This window comes from Jaculus jaculus, chromosome 10 (assembly GCF_020740685.1).
Source record: "Jaculus jaculus isolate mJacJac1 chromosome 10, mJacJac1.mat.Y.cur, whole genome shotgun sequence".
NCBI lineage: Eukaryota > Metazoa > Chordata > Mammalia > Rodentia > Dipodidae > Jaculus > Jaculus jaculus.
Genome location: NC_059111.1, coordinates 18251400 through 18270362, shown reverse-complemented (window position 1 = coordinate 18270362; position 18963 = coordinate 18251400). Strand labels below are relative to the sequence as shown.

General features: G+C 51.1%; 1 protein-coding gene across 1 annotated transcript in view; it reads right to left on the bottom strand.

The window, feature by feature from the left end:
- Thsd4 (thrombospondin type 1 domain containing 4) overlaps positions 1 to 18344 on the bottom strand; it is a 694201-nt gene extending 675857 nt beyond the window's left edge. Inside the window, exon 1 of the mRNA XM_045160247.1 lies at positions 18254 to 18344. The gene's annotated coding sequence lies outside the window, so the exon portion shown is untranslated. The remainder of the gene's footprint in view (positions 1 to 18253) is intronic.
- Positions 18345 to 18963: the final 619 nt, after the last annotated feature.

The following is an 18963-nucleotide window of genomic DNA, read 5'->3' as shown; positions in this document are numbered from 1 at the left end:
AGCCCTCATCTGACATCTCAATGGAAGGCATACAAATGCCCAACAGATCTAGGGAAGACTGCTTCACGTGACTCGCCATCAGGAAAATGCCAGTTAAAACCATGACAATTTAACAATCGCACAGCTGCCAAGAAGGCCGCAACTGACTCAGAATAGAATCGTGACACAGGGAACTTTTACACACCGATGGGGGGAATGTAACTTAGTGGCCGCAATGGAGCGCTACGTGGAAGTTCCTCAAACACCTGAAATGATAATTCCTATAAGACCCGCAATCCCTCGTGTAAGTATTTATCCAAACGGCTTTCAACCTATTTGTTGAAGAGATGCCTGTAATCCCATGTTTCTTGAGGCAGTCTTTACAAAAGCCATATTTTGAAATCCACCCAAACGCCCAGCAGGAGGTGAATAGATTGAAAAAAAAATGCCCCGTGGAATACTGTCCAGCCTTCAATGAGATGAAGATGCTGTCGTTTTGGACAGGATGCATAGAACTGCAGAATATCGTGCTACGTGACGTGAAGTAAGGCAGACACAGGAAGACAAGTCTATGTTTTCACTTGACACTCAGACTCTTAAGACAATTGAAGTCACAGAAGCAAAGAGTAGAAGGGCGGTCAGAGTTTGTAGGGTGGGGACAATAGGGAGATGTTGGTCAAAGGGTACAAGGTGTCAGATAAGAGGAAAAAGTCAGGTGGGTGTGGTGGCACACCCCTTTTATCCCAGCACTCAGGAGGCAGAGGTAGGAGGATTGTCATGAGTTTGAGGCCACACTGAGACTAGTAAATTCCAGGTCAGCCTGGGCAAGAGTGAGACCCTACCTCACAAAAAAAAAAAAAAAAAAAAGGAGGAAAAAGTTGTTGTTGCTTAATCTATTGCACAAATGCAGAGTATAGTTAATAATAGCATATATTGCATGATTTGAACTTCCCGGGTGAATTTCAGATATTTTCACTATAAAAACTAACAAGTATTTTTGAAATGAAGAATATGTTAATTTGCTTCATTTATGTATTCCACCTTGTATTCATAAGTCATGATGTCATGATTTACACCCCATAAATAAACATTATAAATTGTTGATTTACTTATTTCAGAGAGAGAGAATGGGTACACCAGGGCCTACAGCCGCTGCAAATGAACTCCAAACGTGTGCGCCCACTTGTGCGTACATGCTACACTGTGCACTTGCATCACTGTGTGTCCGGCTTATGTGGGACCTGGAGATTTGAACGTGAGTTCTTAGGTTCTGCAGGCAAGCACCTTAAACACTATGCTATCTCTCCAGCCCTTTATTTTATTTTATTTTTTAATTTATTTGAGAGAGAGAGAGAAAAATGAAGGAGAGAGAGAGAGAGAGAGAGAATGGGCACACCAGGGCCTTCCACTGGTTCCATGGGAGGAAGCTAAGAAGAAGATACACGGTTTGGCTTCTGCTTGGTGATAGCTAGAGCCCTAACTGTCCCTTGGGTCTCCTCGGACCCTCATCAGGAAGAGACGAAACATCTTATTGTTTCTGGATGAGAGCGGAGTCCCAAGATCCCCATATGACTCAATTGAGAAATGTCCCTCCAAAATTCTCTAGTCTTATCACTTGTGACCCAGAGACGGGCAATGGACTCCTGGAGGTCAAGTGGCAAGTTAGTGACACAGGACTCAAGCCTCATGCCCATGGCTGTAAGACCACTTGTCTACAAAACAAAGAGGTCCCAGCCTATAGGAAGAACGCCAGCCCCCCAGCCCATCAAAATAATGAAAACTCTCACTGGCCAAAGGGTAACAGCTGCCTCCCTTCACATCCTGCCAGACCCCAGGCCAGAAAGCACACATGGCTGTGTGCCATCACCCCTAAACAACACAAACACGTGTCTGCTCAAGACGGGCCTTCTGTCCAACACACACAGCAAACACGTGTTTGTGAGCCAAGAACCACAGCCTCACAGTCACCTTCGGGGCTGGTGGTCTTCCATCTGGAGAGGATCCTGCCTTTCCCTTCCATTGGAATCCCTGAAACCAAGATACACCCAGGAGCCGTGGAACTCAGAGGAGCCAGCAGGCCAGGAGCCCCCCCCCCCCCATAGGAGGGCTGCCTGTGCACCCGCCTAGAGCCTCCTTCCCCGGACTCAGGGCCTCTCCTCTGGCCCTGGCTGATAGTCTGCACACGGAGCTGCTTTTTCTCCAGTAAGGGAAAGTTGGTGACCCAGGAGGGGAAACTCTACTTTCGTAGTCTTTTGTTTTTGTTTCCATTTAAAAAGGTTAGTGACTTTATTGCATGTGGAAAGAACCAAAGAAACAATTTCAAAGAAGCTCAGCATGTTTTGGAGCTGACCAAATATACAGAACTTTTTGAGTGGGAAGGCAAGAGAGGAAAAAGAACAAAATTCTAGTCCACATTTACCACATGCCAGAGACTAGCCTGGGAGCTCCTTCCATGCCTTCCCTGGGCATACTCAGACAAAATCAAGTCCAAGCTCTTTACTAAAGACCATCAGCATGTTGGGAGTCAGGCAGAGAGGGCAGACACGAAGATGGTGTTAATAATAAACTGGAATGCCATATGATGCATTGACCCCTCTGTCTCTTTGGGAAGATAAGCTCTAAAAGTCCTCCCCAAAATGCACGATTATTCAGTTGGGGCCCTTATTTAAACTGACATGATATTTGCATAAAACCTGCACACATCTTCCTGTGTGCTTTAAGTTATTTAGAACTGCCTCCTCTAACTTACTTACAATACCTCATGAAATATGCATGCTATATAAATAGTGTCTCTACTATATTGAATAGAGAGGATAAGGACAAGAAAAAGATCTGAACACTTTCAGTACAGATGCAAATTAAATTTTTTTTTTTTATTTACTTATTTGCAAGCAGAGAGAGACAGAGAGAATGGGCATATTGGGGCCTTCAGCCACTGCAAACGAACTCCAGACTCATGTGCCACCTTGTGCACCTGGCTTTACGTGGACACTGGAAATGGAACTTGGGTCCTTAGGTTTTGCAGCCAATCACCTTAACCACTGAGCCATCTGTCCAGCCCCAATTTTTTTTTTAATTTATTTATTTGAGAGTGACAGACACAGAGAGAAAGACAGATAGAGGAAGAGAGAATGGGCGCGCCAGGGCTTCCAGCCTCTGCAAACGAACTCCAGACGCGTGCGCCCCTTGTGCATCTGGCTAACGTGGGACCTGGGGAACCGAGCCTCAAACCGGGGTCCTTAGGCTTCACAGGCAAGCGCTTAACTGCTAAGCCATCTCTCCAGCCCCAGCCCCAATTTTTTAATCTGCAGTTGATTGAACTTGTAGGATTTGCAGCTGCAGAAGATGACTCTATTAATCAAGATGCTAAATGTCATAACACTTTGAAATGATATCACTTTTTAAACTATTTCATTTTTTTAAAATTTTTTATTTATTTATTTGAGAGCGACAGACACAGAGGGAAAGACAGATAGAGGGAGAGGGAGAGAATGGGCGCGCCAGGGCTTCCAGCCTCTGCAAACGAACTCCAGACGCGTGTGCCCCCTTGTGCATCTGGCTAATATGGGACCTGGGGAACCGAGCCTCGAACCGGGGTCCTTAGGCTTCACAGCCAAGTGCTTAACCGCTAAGCCATCTCTCCAGCCCAAACTATTTCATTTTTATTTTATTTATTTGAGAGATAAAGAGGCAGAGAGAGAGAGAATGGGCACGCCAGGGCCTCCAGCCACTGCAAACAAACTCCAGATGCACGTGCCCCCTTGTGCATCTGGCTTACATGGGTCCTGGGGAACCGAGCCTGAAACCGGGATCCTTAGGCTTCACAGGCAAGCGCTTAACTGCTAAGTCATCTCTCCAGTCCTGATGTCATTTTAAATTCATAAGATAACTACTTAATGAATGATAATTGTGCCACAGTGATGGCCTGCCTTGCTATTATCCAGACTGATAAAAGACCTTTTGCTAAAACTTGTGAACTGACCCAGACATATATGAACACTGTTATGTCTGTGACATGTACAGTATACTGGCATATATGTTAACATTCTTCCTAAAGCTTAAAACAGTTTTCAAATATTACAGTCAACTAGACTAAGTGTCAGTAAACTCTAGTCCATGGGCCAAACATGCCCAACTGCCTATTTTTGTCAAATGGTTGAATTAAAACCAAGAGAAGAATATGGTATGGCATGTAAAATTAATGCCATAATGCTGAAATTGTAATTGCAGGGTCTATAAGTGAAGTGGTTTTATTGAGGAGGCATTGTTGTTGTTTTGAGACAGGGCCTCATGTATCCCCAGGCTGGCCTCAAACTCTCTACGAGGCTAAGGATGACCTTCAACTTCTCATCCTCCTCCCAGGATTATAGGTATGGACTATTATGCCTGGTTTATGAGGTGCTAGGGATCGAGCCCAGGGCTTCATGCATGGTAGCTGCAAGCTCTCCACCAACTGAGCTACATCCCCAGCCCTATAAATAAAGTTTTATTGGAATACATAAATACCCATTCATTTATGGATTTTTGCCTGTGGCTTTAGTTATGCTCAAAAGGCAGCATTGATATGTTGTAACAGGGACCTCACACAGCCTGCAAAGCAAAGACATTAACTCTCGGACTTTTTGTAGAAAAACAACAACACACACAAAAAAAAAAAACTTGCTGACCCCTAACGGAGAGCATCTGTCAGACAGCGGCGCTGGTGCCATGCTGAGCATACGGTGGATGAGGATAATAGCAAGAGAATCAAGCACCTGAGTGGCTCCCGCGAGTCAAAGAACCATCCTAGCATAACCGGGTGGGATTTATGAGGAAGCACACGGAGCAGCACTAAGGGACAGTGCTGACAAGAGAAGTGACTCCAGACTCCACCATGTGGGAAGGCTGCATCTACCCCAGGCGCACTCTTGACTTAGGGAAATACTCAGCGATGAGGAACGGGATCCTATGAGGTCATCAAAAATGTAGCCCTCCCATAAAGCGTCAATGGTTTTAGCCCTCCCTCTCCCCCTCAGTTTCTTCCTGTTGGGAGGTGGGCTCCCTCAAGTCTCTAAATTCCCATCAGTGCTTTGCATCTGGGTGTCCAGTCTGCCCATAGCACATTTACCACAATGACTTTTCCTATCACCTGCCTCCTAAGGCTGTGAAAACCACCACATCCTTGTGTAGAAATGCTGTCTTCTTTATCTGGTAGGGATTGGATAAGCATCCCCCCAAAAGCACTCAGGTTAAAATCTTAGTACCCAGAGCTAGAGAGATGGCTTAGTGGTTAAGTCACTTACCTGCAAAACCTAATGACCTGGCTTCAATTCCACAGTACCCACATAAAGCCAGATCCAGAAAGTGGTGCATGTATCTGGAGTTTGTTTACAATGGCTAGAGGCCCTGGCACAATTATTTTGTCTGTCTCTCTTCTCTCTATCTCTTTCTCTGTTTACAAATAAGTAATTTTTTTAGGGCCAGAGAGGTGCCTTAGTGGTTAAGGACCCGTGTTTAACTCCCTGGATCCCATGTAAGCCAGATGCACAAGGTTGCATATGCACACAAGGTGGCACATAAATCTGGAGTTTGATTGCAGTGGCTGAAGGCCCTCATGTGCCAATTCTCACTCTCTCTCCCTCATAAAAAATATCTTTAAAAAAAAGTCTTAGGGGCTGGAGAGATGGCTTAGTGGTTAAGGTGCTTGCCTACAAAGCCATCAAGAACCCAGGTTCAATTCCCCAGGACCCATGTAAGCCAGATGAGCAATGTGGCACATGCATCTGAAGTTCATTTGCAGTAGCCAAAGGCCCTGGTATGCCCATTCTCCCCCTCCTGCCCTACCCAATCTATCTATCTGCTTCTTTCTCGCTCTCTCTCTCAAATAAATAAATAAAGTCTTGGCATCACTATTAGGTTGCAGAATTTGAAAGACACCTGGAAGGAGGTGAGTCACTATTGGGTGCATTCCACTGAAGGGCATGTTGAGATCTGGACCCTTTCTCTCTCTCTCTCTCTTTCCTCCTCAGCCCCCAGGAGGTGAGCAGCTTTGTCTACTCCGTCATGCTCTAGCCATGATGTGGTGCCACATCCCCAAAGCATCATGACCCAACAACCACAAACGGAGAGACCTCTAAACCATGAGCCAAAACGCCTTTCCTCCTTGGAGTTAGCACCTCAGGCATTTTGTGACAGTAACAGAAAACCAACTATCGCAATGCCATTGTAAGAATGAGCAGACACGCTGCATGTGCTATTGCTTCTTCTGCCTATAGCAGCTGTAGAGATTACTGGCACATTTCCCAAGTGAGGAAACCGACTCTAAAAATGACAGTGTGTGAGATGCCATACAAGCAAAGTCCAGAACCGGAATCCATACATTTTACAATGCACAGCGCTTCTCCCTGGTCCATGGGAGGCCTGGGAGAATGTTAGGTGCACCAGCTGACAAATGTACGGCAGGTCCAGATGGGAACACTAATGGACAAGACCACGTCTTGGAAGTTGCCAAGACCTTCTTTTGAGGGACCTCTATGAACACTGATGTAATTTCCTCCTCTGCAGCTGAGAAAGTCCCTTCCCTCCCCCACCATGGTGCCTCTTCCCTCCCAGACAAGAGAGTGACTCTGAATTCCTCCGACCTGAGCCTGAGGGAAGAACAGAACTCATTTTCTCTCTCGTGCTCACGTGGACCTCCAGATGCATTCTCTGTGTGGGGCCCTGAAAAGCAGCGTGAGCCTTGACAACGGGGTGACCACATGCACTGAAACCGAATCTCCAAGGTGGAATGTGAGATCAGGAATAGGTCAGAGGCAGCAAACTGAATGTTCATATTTGTGGAGCTGATTTTCAGATGAGGGAAGGACTAGAACAACCTGGATCCTGAGGCTGGGCGAGGAGAGGCTGAGGAAACAGTGCCGGAACAAACCAGGAAAACCAATGTTGTGCTAAAGAAATAGAAAGCCAGGGCTGGAGAGATGGCTCAATGGTTAAGACGCTTGCCTGCAAAGCCTAAGCACCAGGTTCAATCCCTCAGTACTGGTATAAAGCCAGATGCACAAGGTGTGGCGCATGTGTCTGGAGTTCGTTTGCAGAGGCTAGAGGCCCTGGCCTGCTCTCTCTCTTTCTCTCTCTCTCTCCCTGCTTGCAAATAAATAATTTTTTTTCCCCTAATATGGGAACCCTTGAACCCCAGACATGGTGGTGCACACTTTTAACCCCAACACTTGGTAGGCTGAGGTAGGAGGAATATGTGAGTTTGAGGCCAGCCTGGGGCTACGGCATGAGTTCCGGGGTAGCCTGAGCTACAGAGAGACCCCGCCTAGGAAAAAAAAAGTGAACTCTGACCAGTCAAAAGTAGAAATGTTGGGCTGGAGAGATAGCTTAACGGTTAAGAGCTTGCCTGTGAAGCCTGAGGACCCCGGTTCAAGGCTCGGTTCCCCAGGTCCCACGTTAGCCAGATGCACAAGGGGTCGCACGCGTCTGGAGTTCGTCTGCAGAGGCTGGAAGCCCTGGCGCGCCCATTCTCTCTCTCTCTCCCTCTATCTGTCTTTCTCTCTGTGCCTGTCACTCTCAAATAAATAAATAAATAAAATTTTTTAAAAAAAGTAGAAATGTTGAGCCAAGCATGGTGGAGCACACCTTTAATCCTAGCACTCAGGAGGCAGAGGTAGGAGGATCGCCATGAGTTCGAGGCCAGCCTGAGACTACATAGTGAATCCCAGGTCAGCCTCAAAAAAAAAAAAAAAAAATGCGGGCTGGAGAGATGGCTTAGCAGTTAAGCACTTGCCTGTGAAGCCTAAGGACCCCAGTTCGAGGCTCGGTTCCCCAGGTCCCACGTTAGCCAGATGCACAAGGGGGCGCACGCGTCTGGAGTTCGTTTGCAGAGGCTGGAAGCCCTGGCGCGCCCATTCTCTCTCCCTCTATCTGTCTTTCTCTCTGTGTCTGTCGTTCTCAAATAAATAAATAAAAATTTTAAAAATTAAAATTAAAATTAAAATTAAAAAAAAGAAACGAAAAAGAAAAATTTACGGAAAATCATGTTAGGCAAAAAAGATAAATATGTGACAAGTAAGTTAAAATATAAACATATATCAAGGGGGGAAAAAGAAGATCAATAGAAGCACTGCTCTACTATCTGTGTGTATGAGAGAGATTGCCTTGTCCCTCACTTAGTGATCTGATCTTTCCCCTAGAGCACATGTTTTAGAGTCAAGTGACTTGGAGTCCAACCCTCACACTGCTATCTACTTGCTATCTGAGCCTATGAAAATACCTCAGCCTCTCTGAGCCTCCACTGTGTGAGCTGTGGCAGAGTCCCTCATACAGATGTAGTGGACGACACAAATTATAACAGGGGACGCCTCGTTCGTATTTGACATGACGCCCCACACAGCAGCAGCTCCTCGTCCCGCATTGGCCTGAACTTCAAGTGCTGTGAAAGCCTCGGAGCCATCACTAAGTGAAGCAGGCCTGGGTACCCATCTGTCCTGGACACAGCAGGAGCTGAACGCTAGGCTGTCAGTACACACCGGTAATGAGTCGCCAGAGCTGACACCGCGGATCCATCCTGGGCTCAACTTATAACCAGCAATCAGCTCTCCTACCCAGTCTCCAGGAAACCTCACGTCCACTCCTGTCAATCGACTACTAGAGAAGTCTAATGTGACTCTTATCAAGGCCTAGACAAGGAGAGTTAGTTCAGAAACAGGAAAACAGGACAGAGGTAGGGTTCCCATCCTGAGCAGACTGTTTCCACCACGCCTGATTCTGCTTACCCTCAGCCACTTGGCCCCGGGGGACACCGGTGTGGCAGCCGGATCACCAGAGGTCCAGGCTGATGTCACAGTCCAGCCCAGCCCACCAGCATTGTGCCCAGCAGGGAATGAGGAGCAGAAGGTCTCATCAAAAGGGCAGCGGGAGACCCCTGAGCCAGTAGCAGAGGGAGGGGCCAGAATGCAAGGCATGCAGGGTCAGGGGTCAAGCAGGTGAGATCAATCAAAGAGTAAAGCCCTGGACCCGCCCAAGACCAGCCTGGGAGCTCAGGAGGAGGAGCCGCTGGCATCTGATCCTCTGAAGGGACCCGGGCAAGCAAGGATGCACCAGAAGACCAAAATAGCTAAGGTGGGCACCCGTGGCATCCGTGTATGCCGGAGGCTGTCTGAAGCATGTGCCAGTCTCATGAATCTCACCCTGGGTATACCTTGTCATGATTTCCACTTTACTGGTGGGAAAAATGATGACTCGTTGGTTAACGGTGTTGTTCAGGGCCCTTAGCACCCGGGGGTCCGAGCTAAGGCTCACGAGCGGACATGGTGGGGATTGTGACTCTATGCTCCATGGAGCTGCGGTGCCCACTCACTCCCCTGTGGAAGACAGCTTCCAGCCAGTGGCTAGTACCTTCCTCTACCTCCTTCCCAATGCCTGGCTGTCAGAGGGGCCACATTTCAAGAGGAAATGTATGTCCTGCAAATGCAAACTGATCGCTTGCTCTCATATGGTCGGGAGGTTTTCAAGAGAGAAGCAGGTAAGCAGCCTCCCCATTGTCCACTGTCAGAGGACATCAATCTTCTCTCGCCTGACCACGCCTCTAGGAAAATGGTCACAAAAGCAGGGATCCCCCTTCCCCCCCCCCCGCCGCCCACCACCACCACCACCGCCGCAATCATAAATCAAAGGCCATGTTTCGCTTTCATCAGATGCCTACAGATAATTCTCCTGCCATGTCCCCGCTGGGGCTCCAAGGGCCATGGCCTAAAGGGTTAACATCTCATTTCCTCTTGTCTTTCAAGGCTTAATCCCCATCCTTGAGCTGGGCACATTCCAAGTCCACCTGGAGCAGGTCAAGACCAGCGAGCGCCCAGCCCATAGCTGGCCCTTCATTTCCCCTGGCAGCAGATTAGATGAGGCGCCCATTAATCACTCACTACTTCGGTTCTCCCTGCTGGCCAGGCCTTGGGCAGGCAGCCAAGGGACCCGACCTGGACGGTACTTAAGGAGCTGTCCCATGCCACCCTTCAGGGACAAGGGAGGCGCAAGCCTGGCTCAGGACTCTGTGAACCACACCCAAGAAGAGTTAGAGTGAACACAAGTCTGGCTCCCACCATAAGGGATGGTTCCCAGGAGACATCACACATCCTTTGCTCGGCTGGAAGATTAGGGAAAGAAAAGAAGATAAACTGCAGGAGAGCACTGTCCCCCAAGACTAGTTACCAGGGAGGAGAACAGCTGCCTATGGGTACTCATGATTTTGGGGGGGGGACCCAAAGGGACACTAAAGAGGAAGTGGAGAGAAGAGAGATAATTACCATTGTAAAGTGTTCACTCACCGGGTTGGATTACAGCGTGATAATATTCAGTCCATCGAACAAAGCCCCGGAACCTGAGGGGAGCTGAGAATTTTTTTGTTGTTTCCTTCTAGAATACATATAGCACGTACTGTCTGCCAGGCATTGATCAGAGTAGACAGAAGCAGGAAACCTGCAGCTGAGCACCTACTATGTGCCGGGTATTGGCAGAAGGTACTATAAACCATCAACAGCCTCAGGCACTGGCTATTACCTTGTTACACATGGGGAGAGGCTGGGAAGAAGTGAAAAATAAAAAGCCACTTTGGGCAGTGGGGGTGGTTGATCGTGACTAGCCTGGCATAAACTATTGGGGGCATCCCAAGCCCTTTGTGCAACTTAGGACTGTCAAGCCAGGGCATCCTGATTTCACCTTAGCACTCATTCAGCTCACAGAAGAAATTTTGCAGAGGGTTCAAAGGGCTTGACTTGGAAAAGTTTGGGTAGGGTGAGAATGCACTTGGCTTTTGGGAAACACTTCAAAATCCCTTTCCAAAGATCCCCATGACAAAATAAAAAATATAAATGCTCTACTGGCTTTGGGCGCAGTATCGTCACTGCTCACTCCTTGGGCTCAAAGCCAAGGTATCTACAGAAAAGGAAGACTAGGCCAAGCCCAGTGCACACACCTAGGACCACAGCACTCCAAGGCTGAGGCAGGAAACTGAGACTTCAAAGACAGGCTGGGCTACATAGCTACAGGAAAGGAAAAAACAACCTGCAAAAAAAGGACTCTACCTATCACCAAAATTTCATTCTCACAACAAACGCTATCCTTTTGCATTGAGATGTGCGTGCTAGCTCATTTGTGATTCCCTAACGCTTTTCACATATGTGCACAAGTGTGAACGTGCACACGCAAACACCGTTAAAATGCCGGTTCACAGAAGCAGACCCTACACTGAAATATGCATGATTTTTCCAACAGATTTTCAAGTACAAAACAGAGCTGGACAGGGGAGTGTGGCCCTGAGGACAAGAAAGGGGAGCATGGAGTGGGTTGGTGGGAGAACGTAGTGTGCAGAGAAACGGGAAGGGAGTGTGAGTGGAGGAAGGGAAGTGTGGGTAGAGGGCAGAGAGTAGGGAAAGTGGAAAGGAAAGATAGCATGAGAGGAAGGAGGGGAGTGTGGATGGAGGAGGAGAGTGGAGGAAGGGACAGTGGTGTGAGAGGAGGAGGAGTGTGGATGGAGGAGGAGAGTGGAGGAAGGGAAGGTGGTGTGAGAGGAGGAGGAGTGTGGATGGAGGAGGAGAGTGGAGGAAGGGAAGGTGGTGTGAGAGGAGGAGGAGGTTGGATGGAGGAGAGGAGAGTGGAGGAAGGGAAGGTGGTGTGAGAGGAGGAGGAGTGTGGGTGGAGGAAGAGAGTGGAGGAAGGGAAGGTGGTGTGAGAGGAGGAGTGTGGATGGAGGAGAAGAGTGGAGGAAGGGAAGGTGGTGTGAGAGGAGGAGGAGTGTGGATGGAGGAGAGGAGAGTGGAGGAAGGGAAGGTGGTGTGAGAGGAGGAGTGTGGATGGAGGAGGAGAGTGGAGGAAGGGAAGGTGGTGTGAGAGGAGGAGTGTGGATGGAGGAGGAGAGTGGAGGAAGGGAAGGTGGTGTGAGAGGAGGAGGAGTGTGGATGGAGGAGAGGAGAGTGGAGGAAGGGAAGGTGGTGTGAGAGGAGGAGGAGTGTGGATGGAAGAGGAGAGTGGAGGAAGGGAAGGTGGTGTGAGAGGAGGAGTGTGGATGGAGGAGGAGAGTGGAGGAAGGGAAGGTGGTGTGAGAGGAGGAGTGTGGATGGAGGAGGAGGAGAGTGGAGGAAGGGAAGGTGGTGTGAGAGGAGGAGGAGTGTGGATGGAGGAGGAGAGTGGAGGAAGGGAAGGTGGTGTGAGAGGAGGAGGAGTGTGGGTGGAGGAGGAGAGTGGAGGAAGGGAAGGTGGTGTGAGAGGAGGAGGAGTGTGGATGGAGGAGGAGGAGAGTGGAGGAAGGGAAGGTGGTGTGAGAGGAGGAGGAGTGTGGATGGAGGAGGAGGAGAGTGGAGGAAGGGAAGGTGGTGTGAGAGGAGGAGTGTGGATGGAGGAGGAGAGTGGAGGAAGGGAAGGTGGTGTGAGAGGAGGAGTGTGGGTGGAGGAGGAGAGTGGAGGAAGGGAAGGTGGTGTGAGAGGAGGAGGAGGTTGGATGGAGGATAGGAGAGTGGAGGAAGGGAAGGTGGTGTGAGAGGAGGAGTGTGGATGGAGGAGAGGAGAGTGGAGGAAGGGAAGGTGGTGTGAGAGGAGGAGTGTGGATGGAGGAGAGGAGAGTGGAGGAAGGGAAGGTGGTGTGAGAGGAGGAGTGTGGGTGGAGGAGAGGAGAGTGGAGGAAGGGAAGGTGGTGTGAGAGGAGGAGTGTGGGTGGAGGAGGAGAGTGGAGGAAGGGAAGGTGATGTGAGAGGTGGAGTGTGGATGGAGGAGGAGAGTGGAGGAAGGGAAGGTGGTGTGAGAGGAGGAGGAGTGTGGGTGGAGGAGGAGAGTGGAGGAAGGGAAGGTGGTGTGAGAGGAGGAGTGTGGATGGAGGAGGAGAGTGGAGGAAGGGAAGGTGGTGTGAGAGGAGGAGGAGTGTGGAGGGAGGAGGAGAGTGGAGGAAGGGAAGGTGGTGTGAGAGGAGGAGGAGTGTGGATGGAGGAGGAGAGTGGAGGAAGGGAAGGTGGTGTGAGAGGAGGAGTGTGGATGGAGGAGAGGAGAGTGGAGGAAGGGAAGGTGGTGTGAGAGGAGGAGTGTGGATGGAGGAGGAGAGTGGAGGAAGGGAAGGTGGTGTGAGAGGAGGAGGAGTGTGGATGGAGGAGGAGAGTGGAGGAAGGGAAGGTGGTGTGAGAGGAGGAGTGTGGATGGAGGAGAGGAGAGTGGAGGAAGGGAAGGTGGTGTGAGAGGAGGAGTGTGGATGGAGGAGGAGAGTGGAGGAAGGGAAGGTGGTGTGAGAGGAGGAGGAGTGTGGGTGGAGGAGAGGAGAGTGGAGGAAGGGAAGGTGGTGTGAGAGGAGGAGTGTGGATGGAGGAGAGGAGAGTGGAGGAAGGGAAGGTGGTGTGAGAGGAGGAGTGTGGATGGAGGAGGAGAGTGGAGGAAGGGAAGGTGGTGTGAGAGGAGGAGGAGTGTGGATGGAGGAGGAGAGTGGAGGAAGGGAAGGTGGTGTGAGAGGAGGAGGAGTGTGGATGGAGGAGGAGAGTGGAGGAAGGGAAGGTGGTGTGAGAGGAGGAGTGTGGATGGAGGAGGAGAGTGGAGGAAGGGAAGGTGGTGGGAGAGGAGGAGGAGTGTGGGTGGAGGAGAGGAGAGTGGAGGAAGGGAAGGTGGTGTGAGAGGAGGAGTGTGGATGGAGGAGAGGAGAGTGGAGGAAGGGAAGGTGGTGTGAGAGGAGGAGTGTGGGTGGAGGAGGAGAGTGGAGGAAGGGAAGGTGGTGTGAGAGGAGGAGTGTGGATGGAGGAGAGGAGAGTGGAGGAAGGGAAGTTGGTGTGAGAGGAGGAGGAGTGTGGGTGGAGGAGGAGAGTGGAGGAAGGGAAGGTGGTGTGAGAGGAGGAGTGTGGATGGAGGAGGAGAGTGGAGGAAGGGAAGGTGGTGGGAGAGGAGGAGTGTGGATGGAGGAGGAGAGTGGAGGAAGGGAAGGTGGTGTGAGAGGAGGAGTGTGGATGGAGGAGAGGAGAGTGGAGGAAGGGAAGTTGGTGTGAGAGGAGGAGGAGTGTGGGTGGAGGAGGAGAGTGGAGGAAGGGAAGGTGGTGTGAGAGGAGGAGTGTGGATGGAGGAGGAGAGTGGAGGAAGGGAAGGTGGTGGGAGAGGAGGAGTGTGGATGGAGGAGAGGAGAGTGGAGGAAGGGAAGGTGGTGTGAGAGGAGGAGGGTGGATGGAGGAGGAGAGTGGAGGAAGGGAAGGTGGTGTGAGAGGAGGAGGAGTGTGGGTGGAGGAGGAGAGTGGAGGAAGGGAAGTTGGTGTGAGAGGTGGAGTGTGGATGGAGGAGGAGAGTGGAGGAAGGGAAGGTGGTGTGAGAGGAGGAGGAGTGTGGGTGGAGGAGGAGAGTGGAGGAAGGGAAGTTGGTGTGAGAGGTGGAGTGTGGATGGAGGAGGAGAGTGGAGGAAGGGAAGGTGGTGTGAGAGGAGGAAGAGTGTGGGTGGAGGAGGAGAGTGGAGGAAGGGAAGGTGGTGTGAGAGGAGGAGGAGTGTGGGTGGAGGAGGAGAGTGGAGGAAGGGAAGTTGGTGTGAGAGGTGGAGTGTGGATGGAGGAGGAGAGTGGAGGAAGGGAAGGTGGTGTGAGAGGAGGAAGAGTGTGGGTGGAGGAGGAGAGTGGAGGAAGGGAAGGTGGTGTGAGAGGAGGAGGAGTGTGGATGGAGGAGGAGAGTGGAGGAAGGGAAGGTGGTGTGAGAGGAGGAGGAGTATGGGTGGAGGAGAGGAGAGTGGAGGAAGGGAAGGTGGTGTGAGAGGAGGAGTGTGGATGGAGGAGGAGAGTGGAGGAAGGGAAGGTGGTGTGAGAGGAGAAGTGTGGATAGAGGAGGAGATGGAGGAAGGGAAGGTGGTGTGAGAGGAGAAGTGTGGATGGAGGAGGAGAGTGGAGGAAGGGAAGGTGGTGTGAGAGGAGAAGTGTGGGTGGAGGAGGAGAGTGGAGGAAGGGAAGGTTGTTTGCAGGAGGAGGGGTTGTGGATGGAGGATAGATAAGGCCATGCTAAAGAGACCACAGGGCAATGACCCCTTTGGGTGGGTTCCTGCAGTGTAGGTTTTAGAGTTGGGTTGCCTTGGCTTCACAAATGTAGAATTGAAACAGGAAAAGTTTAATATATCCAATTGAAGGCTCTCCTGGGTTGAGACACACCCTCACCTGTAGTCTCTCTTCTCTTGGTCTTGGCTCTAGCCTTTGTTTAGTTTTCCAAATGTTTCCCAGCCTTCCCATTTTGGACTCCTGTTTCGGCTTTAAAGCCCAGTGGAGATTGGCCAAGCCCAATCAGTGTCTCCCTCATCTGTGTCTCCTTGATGTTTTTCCTGCACACGCATGCTTGAACACACACACACACACACACACACACACACACACACACACACTCCTGCATAGGTTCGCAGTTACTTCTTTACTTCTCTCCCCCGGAAGGTCATTTATCATCCACTAGCCTTGTCAACTCCTTGAGAGCAGAGATATTGCTTGCTCCATGTAAACCCTAGCCCATGGCAATGGTCCCTGGCACACAGCAGATGCTCAGAAATATCTACTGGAGGAAAATAAAATCGAAGTGAATAGTGGGGAGCCATTGTGCTTTCTTGTGAGGAATGATGTGGTGAAGTTAGAATTTTAGGGATATTAATCCGTCAGCATGACAGAAGATGGATTAAAATGAGGAAAGTAACTTGTGGCTGCGAGTCAAGAGGGGAGATTATTACTGTAATTTGGACAAGGTTTAAGGTGGAGGCAGGAAAATAATTCTTAGAGATATCACAAAAGAATGTGGAAGGGACATTGTGATGAATGACTTATAAATGTAGGGGATGCAATGCCGGTGTTGAGGGGGCACAATACTACTAGCAACCAGGGTAAAAGTGGGGACCTAGAGGACAATGCTCAGCCCCTCTGCAGATAACTGACCGTAATCAAAACAAGCACTTCTAGGCCAACAGGAAAAAAGTAATCAGGCTGGAGAGATGACTTAGTGGTTAAGATGCTTGCCTGCAAAGCCAGAGGACCCAGGTTCCATTCCCCAGGACCCATGGAATGCCAGATACAGAGGGTGGTGCATGTGTCTGGAGTTTTTTTTTTTCCAGCACCTGAAGGCCCTGGAGTGCCCATTCTCTCTCTCTCTCAAATGATCAAGTAAATAACCAAATTTAAAAAAAAGAAAAAGAACAAAAAAAAAAAATCCCAAGTTACTATTGACAACCCTGATCTTCCTCCTGTCATTGGGTGTGTGTACAGGGTGCGTGCACGTGTGTGCGCATGTGGAGGCCAAAGGTGGAAGTCAGGTGTCCTCCTCAATCACTCTGTTTTAAATATTTTTATTTTTATTTATTTATTTGACAGAGAGAAAGAGAGGGAGAGAGAAAATGGGTGTGCCAGAGCTCCAGCCACTGCAAACAAACTCCAGATGCGTGTGCCCCCTTGTGCATCTGGTTTACCTGGGTCCTGGGGAATCAAACCTGGGTCCTTTGGCTTTGCAGACAAATGCCTTAACAGCTAAGCCACCTCTCCAGCCCAACCACTCTGTTTTATGAAGGGTTGTCCTGTGAGCCCAGAGCTCTTCTGGATTCAGCTAAGCCAGCAGTCAGGGATTTCCTCTTTGCCTGGCAAGCGGGAGTTACAAGTAGCCACATGTTCCTGGGACTTAATCTGAACTCCCTCACACCTAACAGACTTCACAGTCTCCCTAGCCCCCAAATGGTATTTTCCCATTCCTTGACAGCAGGTTAAAAACATTTCTTCGTGGCACAGGAGAGGGAAAAGATAAAAGCCCAGCCTGCTGCCCCGCCCGGGGTGGGGTGTGGGCAGCACATGAGCCTGGTCATCTCCACCGGAGGCTTTCAGACAGTGGCTCCCATATATGCTCATCTCCCAGACGCATCTTTCACGCCAGGACCTCTGGGAAATCCCTGCTCCATCCCTGCAAGGGTACACAGCCAAGTCCCAGGGCTCTCTCCCTTTGCTTCCTCACGTTCATTTCAGGGCTAGGATTGTGTTTTCTAAAGGAATTCAACTATGGTGCCAACAAAAATCTATAGGAATCGAGCAGAAGTGTGTTTAAGTCACACTTGAAAAGTATTTGCTCCGTGCGCACTGAGGGAGGCTACGGTAAGACTGCTCAGCAAGGCAACTGAGTCACCTCCCATCAACGGAGTAGGGGCGACTTCTCTAATAGTCTTTGGACTATGCCTGGCTGCCCTGGGCTGTAGGAGTTGGATAAGATGATTCCTTGGGCCTGCCTAGGCTGTCTATTTCTATTCCAAATTCTAACAGTGGTTGCTCCCAAGTCCAAGACTTCAATTTATCCACTGCCTGCAAAGGGGGGTGACACGCTGCATGGTGGGCTGGAGGAGTGGAGGACGGACACACACACACACACACACACACACACACACACACACACAAAGTAGGAAGAGACAGATGCGCTTTTAATAGTAGAAGGAGGCTGAGAGAAACCGGTGCCAGTGTAGCCTTAAAAAAAACACAAAACTCCCTAGACCTATCCATCCTTCCTGATGCTAAGTGAGCCACCCTTGAAATGCCCTTCCCAAGTCAGGGTTGAAGTTATCTCAAAAGGAAGCAAGAAAATTGCACTTGCAGATTTCTAACATACTGCAAGGTGAGAGAAGCGTGCAAAAAGAAAAAGAAAGAAAGAAAGAGAGAGAGAGAGAGAGAGAGAGAGAGAGAGAAAGAAAGAAGGAAGGAAGGAAAGAAAGAAAGAGAGAGAAAAAGAAAAGCCAATTCCACAAGCGCGCCCAAGGCCTGCAGGTACCCGGAAGTTGGGGGAAACAGCAACAGGTCCACTTTGGGGCTGGTCTGCCGCGGGCTTCGCAGACTCTCTGTGGAAAGTAGCGTGGCCCAGGCGCCAGGCTAGGGAGGGACACGGGGAGCGGTGACTCCAGCTCTCCCGCCTCCAGGCACGAGTGCATTTCCCCGGGGAAAGGGGAGGGCGAAGGTCCCCCCACCGAGCTGGCCCAGGGAGCATCAGGCTGCCATTCCCCCGGAGCCAAAGTGGCCTGTGTCAGAGACAGAGATGGTGAAGGGTGAAGGCTGGCACCGGGCACGGCCAGCAGGGACCCGGGAAGGGAAAGGGAGAGCGCCCGTGGGCACGGATCTGCGCGCGCTGGCACCGCAGCCCGGAGCTCCGGGGACACACCCACTCCCCGCGCCAGCGTCCCGGCAGGCTAGCCAGTCCACGGGACACCCCGGAGGGGACCGGTGGTCCTGGGGACAGACAACGGGGGGAAAAGGGACCGGTGTGGGGGGGAGGTCCCTCCCAGGGTGGACGCGGCTCTGCTCACCTGGTGGTCACCTCGCGTCGCCTCTCACCCCCGCGTGGTCCCCGGAGCCCGGCAGCACCTCCCCGCAGCCCCGAGCGCCGCCGCATGGACGGCCACCCCCGCGCGCGCGCGCCCGGCCCGGAGACTGGCTCCCCTCGGCTGCGCCCCGGGCTCCGCTGCGTCCGGCCAGGGTCCGCGGCGGCTCCGAGGTTCGCGGTCCCGAGAGCGAGACCCGCGCTCCCTCCTCGCTCCCCCTCGCGGCCTCCCGCTGTCAACCCGCCCGAGCCGAGCCCCGCGCCCCCTGGCGGCCGACAAAGGGAAAACCCGTCCCGGGGCCACCCCTGTGACCACCCCTCGACCCCCCTCCCACCCCCACCCCCCAGAGGGGGCAACCCTTCAACTTAGATGGAGCTCCTGGGAATGGAAGAAGGGACATCATTCAGCAGAGGGGAGGACAGTCTAGACATCCACTGGGATCTTGGAAGGAAGAAGCCGGGGGCTATCCAGGGCCATCTTACCTGATGGAGAAGGGGAAGGAGTCTATAGCAGGATTGGGGGGCGGGGGGGAAGGTAGGGAAGGGCCAGAGGGGAAAAGTCCTCTGATAATTGCTTTGATCTTAGCCGGAGGTTTGCAGGGAGAGGAGCAACACTGGCACCCTTGCGTGCCTGAGGAACAACCGCATCCTGGCTGCAAGCGTGGGCCTCAAGACTGACTCGAGGAGACAGCAAAA